The 7,659-nt window shown below is 43.8% G+C and overlaps 1 long non-coding RNA gene across 1 annotated transcript; it reads left to right on the plus strand.

The window, feature by feature from the left end:
- Positions 1-833: 833 nt before the first annotated feature.
- On the plus strand, positions 834-7,120 carry LOC125099141 (uncharacterized). The gene is made up of 3 exons (XR_007127037.1): positions 834-1,250; positions 5,346-5,603; positions 6,085-7,120. It is a non-coding gene; the product is annotated as an uncharacterized LOC125099141 (long non-coding RNA).
- Positions 7,121-7,659: the final 539 nt, after the last annotated feature.

Genomic DNA, 7,659 nt, shown 5'->3' on the forward strand with positions numbered 1-7,659 from the left:
ACTCTGAGAGATAGGAATGCTGGAGTGAATTTATCATGTGCAACTTGCCTCTCACTCCCCGACTCTGTCTCCCAGGAGAGTACAGAGGACATCCTCCTTGCCAAAGTCTTGAGAAATACCTTGAGGAGGGAAACACCAATGTCTTCACCATGGCCACTGTTATCTAGAGGTTGGAGATTGTGAAGGGAGCTGCAGTTGACATGGGGTTTCTGGATTCAGTAGGGATGGGAGGAACCCGGGTCAGCCAAGGACACATGGTACCTTTTCAATGGTAGAGATGAGAGCTGAAGGGGGAATCCTTCCTGTCCCCTCCCTGGGGACACATGGCTTTAATTCAGCCAGTGAGATTTTCCAATCCAGAGCTCTGAATCTTTTATCAGGTGTTTCTTTTGCAAATATTTTCTCCCAGTTCATGGTTCACCTTCTCATTCTTTTGACATTGTCTTTTGCAGAGCAGAAGTTTTTAATTTTAATGAAGCCCAGCTTATCAATTATTTCTCTCATGGTTCCTGCCTTTGGTGCTGTATTTAAAAAGTCATAATCACCGCCAAGGTCATCTGGATTTTCTCCTATGTTTTCTTCTAGGAATTTTATAGTTTTGCATTTTACATTTAAGTTTATGATTCACTTTGAGTTAATTTTTGTGAAGGTCTGTGTAGAGATTCATCTTTTTTGTGTGTGTAGACGTCCAGTTTTCCAGTAATATTTGTTGAGAAGGCTATCTTTGCTCCCTTGTTTTGCCTTTGTTCCTTTGTCAAAGGTCAGTTGCCTATATTTACATGAGTTTATTTCTGGGCTCTCTGTTCTGTTTCATTTATCTTTTTGCCTACTCTTTTGCCAATACCGCACTGCCTTGGTCACTGTGGCTTTATAGTTGCGTCTTGAATTCAGGTAGCATCAATCTTCCAACTTCGTTCTTTTTCAAGACTCAGAACCTTGAGCAAGAAAAGCAACAGTCTGGATGATGAGATTGTATTGGAGGACCTAAGGATATAGACCCAATGATTCAACCCTACCTAATTTGACTGTTGATATTTTACAAAGCTCAACAGGAACCAACTCCTACTTCTCCTCCAGTTTCACTCTGTTCCATTCTCCTGCTGGGCTCCAACCACACTGGACTTGTTCCAGTTCCTTAAACTTGTCTGATTTTCCTTTCCCCACAGCTTTCACACACGCTGTTTCTTTTGCTTAAAATATTCTTCTTCCAGCCTTGCCTTGGCCAACTTCACTCATCCTTCCGATTTCAGGTAAAATAGCCCTTTCTTATTAGGTCTTTCCTATTACATGCTGTTGTATATTTTCCTCTCTTGCTCTCATCCGAATGTTAATTTTCTTTTAATTTGTATGCATTTTCTGTAATGCCTGTTCACAATCCTTTGGTTTAATACATTTCTGCTTTGTTCTTTGCTGTGTCTGCTGCTGCTAACTTCCAATGGTGGGTCCAACAGGGATGGTGCTCAAAAATTATTTGCTAAATGGATGCTTTACGTATGCTGTCTTGATTGCATTTCCTCACTTGTAAAATGGGAACGCCTCATGTCAATAAATAAAACCTATAAAGTCTTTTTTAAAGGTACCATAGTGTTCTACAACAGGAATGATGATGATCATAATAATAATGGCTATCTTTATCTGAACATTGTGGTCTATCAGGCCCTATTGCAAGGGCAGAACATATATTAATCATTTAGCTTTCCAAACTGATGAGATAGACATTTGTATTATTCCTATTTACAAATGTATACACTGAGGCATGGAAAAATTAAGCAGCCTTTCTTAGCATTTTTTTTTTTTCAGGATTAACACAGTTTATTTCACGGTCAGTCTTACAAGTCACTGAGGTCGGGCAAAGCCAGGATAGTAACTTAAATCTCAAGCACTTTTGTTCAGTGACAACCTGATTAGCAAGGCCCTGTTACTGAGCAGGGGGGCAGTGGAGGGCACCCCAGGAACCACAGCATGTGTACCAATGTTAAAAACCCCTTCTCAGAGCACCAGGGGAGCTTGGCCCTTACCAGCCAGGGGTCCACTCTGTTGGCTCTCGGTCCCCCACCAACTAACCCCTGTAGAGGAGCCGCCAAGGCCTCCAGAGGCACCAGGGAGGCAAGCTGGTCTGGGCAGATGGTAGTTTCTCTGGCTTCGATTTCCCCAACCCCACAGCTGAGCCACACCACCGGAAAAGATGGCCAGCCTACCCCTTCGTGGGGCGAGACCTGCAGCCAGCTGGGATGTGGCTGTCAAATGTTCCCTAGTCACAGTGTAAAGGAGGAGGGGACAGGCACTTAGGCATTTTAGAACCAGTATTCTATGCAGTCAGGATTTGAACCCAGGCATTCTGACTCTAGATCTTATGCTCTTAATCTCAATGTTGCATTGCATATAAAATCCTGTTTCATAGGGTGCCTGACCGGCTCAGTTGATAGAGCATTTGACTCTTGATCTTGGGGTCATGAGTTTGAGCCTCATAGTTGGGCATACAGCCTACCTAAAAAAATAATAATATAAAAAATTCTATTTCATTTAACCAATCCCCTTAATGATATACATTTAAATTATTTCTAACTTTAAGTCATTGTAAATGCCAGAATTAATTCCTATTATCTTCATACAATTATCCAATTATATTTGAAAATGTTTGCTAAATTGCTCACCAGATTGAACATTTTTTTCCATCAGCAGCATGAACAGGCTCTTGCTCACATCCTTTGTGCTTTTTAGTATTTATAAGTTTAACAGAAGAAATAGGGCTACCTGATTTAGCAAATAAAAATATAGGGCGCTCAGTTAAAATTTGAATCTCAGATAAATAATGAATAAGTTTTTTGTGTACATCCCATGAAATATTAGGACACATGCTACTTAGTATAAATATGTAGCATGTAACACTTGGGATATACTTATAAAAATTTTTTTGTTGCTTAACTGAGACTCAAAATTAAATTCAAATTCCAATTTAACTGGGAGTCCTATGTCGATCTGAGAGCTGTAAGGAGAAAAGTATTTAATTTAAATTTGTCTGTCTACCTTCAGTAACTAATCAATAACAAAAGTATTTATTACAATAACCAAATTATAGAAGCAACCCAAGTGTGTGGATAAGAAGATGTGGTACACACACACACGGAATACTACTCAAACATAAAAAAGAATGAAATCTTGCCATTTGCAATGACGTGAGTGGAGCTAGAGAGTATAATGCTAAGTGAAATAAGTCAGACAGAGAAAGGAAAATACCATATGATTTCATTCCTATGCAGAATTTAAGTAACAAAACAAATTAGCAAAGGAAGAAAAAGAGAGAGAGAGACAAACCAAGAAACAGACTCATTTTTAACTCAAGGTTGTCAGAGGGGAGGGGGGCGGGGGATGGGTTAAATAGGGGATGGGGATTAAGGAGGGCACTTTTTGATGGGCACCAGGTGATGTATGGAAGTGTTGAGTCTCTTTATTGTGCGCCTGAAACTAATAGAACACTGTATGCTAACCATACTGGAATTAAAGTGCGATACAACACAATACAAGTATTTACAAAGTAGTAGTTAAGTGCTGGGTGTTTTGACTATAAGAAAGAATACACAGTCCCTGACATCAGCTAGCACACTGTCTAGTGAGGACACGACACATAGTTAAATCTAATGCAAGATCATAAGCACAGTGATGGCGATACACACAGGGGTGTTCATTAGGGACATCGAAGACCAGATGGGGAAGCAGAATTGTTAAAAGACTCCTGAAGGCTTGGCCCCCCCCAAGGGATGATGGGGGATTTCAGGCAGAGAGAGGTGTAGAGTCTAAAGCCAAAGCTGGCAAGTAGCACGAGTGTGTAGGCGACACAGCAGCTAATGTTGCTGTAGCCAAAGGCGTGAGGCAGGGAGTGACGATGAACAAGCCTGGGGATTTGCGGGTGGGAAGTAAATCGTGAAGGTGGTTCACCATGCTGCTAAATGGAACAAGATTTTAAGCAGGACAGACTTATTGCTCAGGCAAGCTTCTCCGTGAACCTTTTCCAGGGACCTTTTCTCCCTGAAGCTTTTCCTCGTGGCTCAGGAGGCTCTCCTCAAGGTTGTTCTGGAAACAGAAACTAATTATGTTGTGTCGCAAATGCCTATTCGCTATCTTCCCTGTGGGATTTCTTGAGGGCAGGAATCTTTATTTTTCCCCCCTCAGTACCCCCATATTCCAATTCCACATTGGCTGTGCTGAATCCTAAATAGTTGGTCGAGGGGATGCTGCATCAGTGACCTCCAGCCAGCCCACATTCTCTTACTGCTAAATCACATCCGGTCTCCAAATGGTCGCCAGTGCTGTCCCTCTACTGCCAGGAGCTTCCCCACCACTTAGAGCCCTGTCCATTCTACTGCCTGGAAAGGAACTTCCTCCCCTAGGTCTTTGTCATGGTCCCCACCCATCTTCCTGAGACAGGACGACTTCTGCTTTAGAAAATGTCTAGCAAGAATGACTTCTGCTCATGATGTCCTACGACAGCCTCACGTGGCTGACCGTGGCCTGCTCACCCCCAGGAAACTCAATTTGGGATATCCCGTGGTCACCCACTTTGCCTTTCTATCACCCCTTATCTTCCTTCCAGAGGTTCGTCCTCTCTGAGAGCATTAGGTTTCAGATGTGTATTTGTCAGACCTTTGAACTCGCTCAGGTTCAAGTTAGGGCTGTTGCTGTACGTAGTTTAATCCCAAGAACCATTCTTACTCGCCTGATTCTTAATTTGTGTGTGTGTGTTGGGAGGGGGGCTTTTCTAACATTCCCATATGGCAGGGACATACTAGTCCACCTTCAAGGACGCCTGGCGGCTGACCTTGCTGTCACTTTTCTGCAGCAGCAACAGTTGCTCCCGCTTCGCTCCTGGACGAGTCCGAGTCCCCACAGGGCTCCTGAGTGGGCCCTACCCTCAGTTCCCTGTTTACCCCCTCAAGGCCTCTGGATTGGGACCCTGCCTTGGCCTTTGTGTCTCTCCAGGGTCCCAAGTTCCTATGGGTCAGTTACGGGAGCTCCAGAACCTGAGGAACCAGCCCAGTCGGCTTTCATTATGTAATTTCACTCGCCTAGAACCCCAGCATCCTTGTGCTTTCATCTTTGGTGACAGACAAAAGACAAAAACAAAGACAAAGAAATGGCGGGCGTAGAAAAACTCTCGCTCTGTGATTCTAACGCCCACATTCTCCCTGTCCTGTGGTCTCCCCAGAAGCCTGATGCACGGGCCCCAGGGCAAGCCACTTAGGTTTATGAGTTTCAGCTTCCTCCTCTCCAAAACTGAGTTCATAATAGGTTAATTAGAACTACCTCTCAAGATGGTTGTAGAGACTAAAAGGAATTATGTAAATTAGGCACCCTGCCCAGAGCCTGACAACAGCCAACCAAGAACGATCTCCTCCCTTCCTTGCTGTGTCCATCTGGGTGGACTTTTCCCATTGTCTTAGCAAGGGAGCTGCTCCGAGGAAGTACCAGTCGTGTCAGCCAAGAAGGCCTGGGAGGAGCTGCTTTCCAGAAGCCCAGGTGCGTGAAGGAAGGCTCTTCCCCAGCTGACCAAACAAAATGGGCGGAGTCATCCCGATGGACGCCTAGAGGCTCACGCCCCCTCACAGGTAAGGAGGCAGGACAGGCCAGAACCCCCCTGACCCCAGCACCGGGGAGGCCAGGTCTGCACCGACCTGGGGCATCCCAGAAAGACGAGGCTGCTGATGGGTTCAGCAGGGATTTGGGGGAAATGCTCTTTTGCACAAAGCTACTTTTTGGTATTTCTTATCTCCCCCCCCCCCCTTCTGAGCATGCCCAGAGCCCGGCTTTGAGTTACGAGCACATAAATCTCCATCACAAATTTATTGCCATCATTTATCAGCTCCTATTGCTCAATGGCCAAGCAGTTAATTTTAAAATGAAGTGGGGCTGTTTTCATTAATACCCTCGCGCTAACTACCTATCAAAACACTCAAAGACAATTAATACCATGTTGCTGAAGTACTGAACCAATAAATATCTCCAATCTTGGCTTGTCTCTGGCAGATAAAAGACATTAGACTCATCCCCTATTTCAATAATATTCTTCCATTCTCTTCCCCTCCATAGCATCCGAAACATTTACATTGAAGAGCGAGATTAAATCGCCAGACCAGCCCATAACATGAATTTAAAAGGCTGTTTTTTCATGACATCTCAGTAATGCCTTCAGGATAGAGTGGTAATGACAACGTGCCTGAAAAGAAGATGGTACATTTCTGAGGAAGCTACGTCATCAATACCAAAGCCTTTTGGCCTCAGAGGCTTTCTAGAAAGCAAATGCCTCGCCTTGGATGGGGGCTGGAATCCAGTTTGATCAGCAGTCTGAGCAGTGGGTGGGAATTGGAATCCACATTCTCACAGTCTCACAGCCTTGACAGACAGAATATTCTAGATGTTGCAACTCTGAAGCCACATCAGGGATGGATGGCATGTGGTCATTTGTTATTTACTAAGGCATGAGTTTACCCCTCATATGGAGGGCTGGCCTGACGGTGATTTTCTAGCAACCTTTTCTGCCCCTAGCACCGTATTCAATCATTCTTCTTTAGCATATATTTGTGGGCCTACTGTCTGCAAAATGCTCCCCTAGGCCCCAGGGATGCTGCGTGGGCATCTCGGTCTGCAGGACACACGTTCCCATCTTCATTATTTGCCATGAGCCAGCATCATTTATACAACAACCCTTCAGTAATAAAAAAAAAAGTTGGTGTCTTTGTAGAAATAGCCCTGGAAAAGAAATCTGGGTGTTGCCTTAAAAAAAATTTTTTTTTATTGCCCCCCCACCCCATGTTGCTTAAATAATGTGTTCACTGTGGAAAAATTAGAAACTAGAGGTGAGCAGGAAGAAAATAATTAGCTCCCTAAATCCTACCATACAGAGATAACCACAGCTAACCTTTGCTTCCCACACACATGAGCTCTCTTTCTTCTTTTTGTATATCTACGGCCTTTTTAAAAGCATAATTATTCTTTGTGTAATTTCTTGCCCCTCATCTCCTTCTGTAGAAGGCTATACTGTCCCATCATTCCATCTTAATAGGCATATTTGTATAGCTAATGGCTGCTGACATTCTCTGGGTCCTACTACCCTGTGTATTATATCCAAAAAAAAAAAAAAAAAAAAAAAAAAGAATGTATACTAGCTTGTTTAAATGTTCCTCCCTGTCTGAATGTTGAGGTGGTTTTCTGCACCTTTAAAGTCATAAACAACACATAAACATAAACAACTTGATTAGTCTTTATTACTAGATCTTGGTGCACACCTCTAATTATTTCCTTGGGATCAACTCACTGAATTTCTAGGTCAATTTTTAGGCACACTTTTAAACCCTTTGCTTTACGTGGCCAGACTGCCCTCAAAATGTTTCCAGTTTATGTTCCCAGATACGCTTGTCCTCTGCCGGGTGAAGACTTCTCAGCTTCTCACGATCAAATTGTAGAGAAACAGACCGCACCTGCTCCTCCCTAATCCCTCCGTCCATTTAGAGTGGCAGGAGTCTCCCTTCTCCTGCCAATAGCCCCCGCCCCCGCCACTGTATGTGATGGAGGCTCTGCAACTCACCTGTTCCTCCCTTGGCCTCAGGGCTTTACTTCTGGCAGTTGTACTCTCTTTGCCTGTGAGCTCTTTCCACAACAGTTAAA

The sequence above is a fragment of the Lutra lutra genome, chromosome 4 (assembly GCF_902655055.1).
Source record: "Lutra lutra chromosome 4, mLutLut1.2, whole genome shotgun sequence".
In the NCBI taxonomy this organism is placed as follows: Eukaryota; Metazoa; Chordata; class Mammalia; order Carnivora; family Mustelidae; genus Lutra; species Lutra lutra.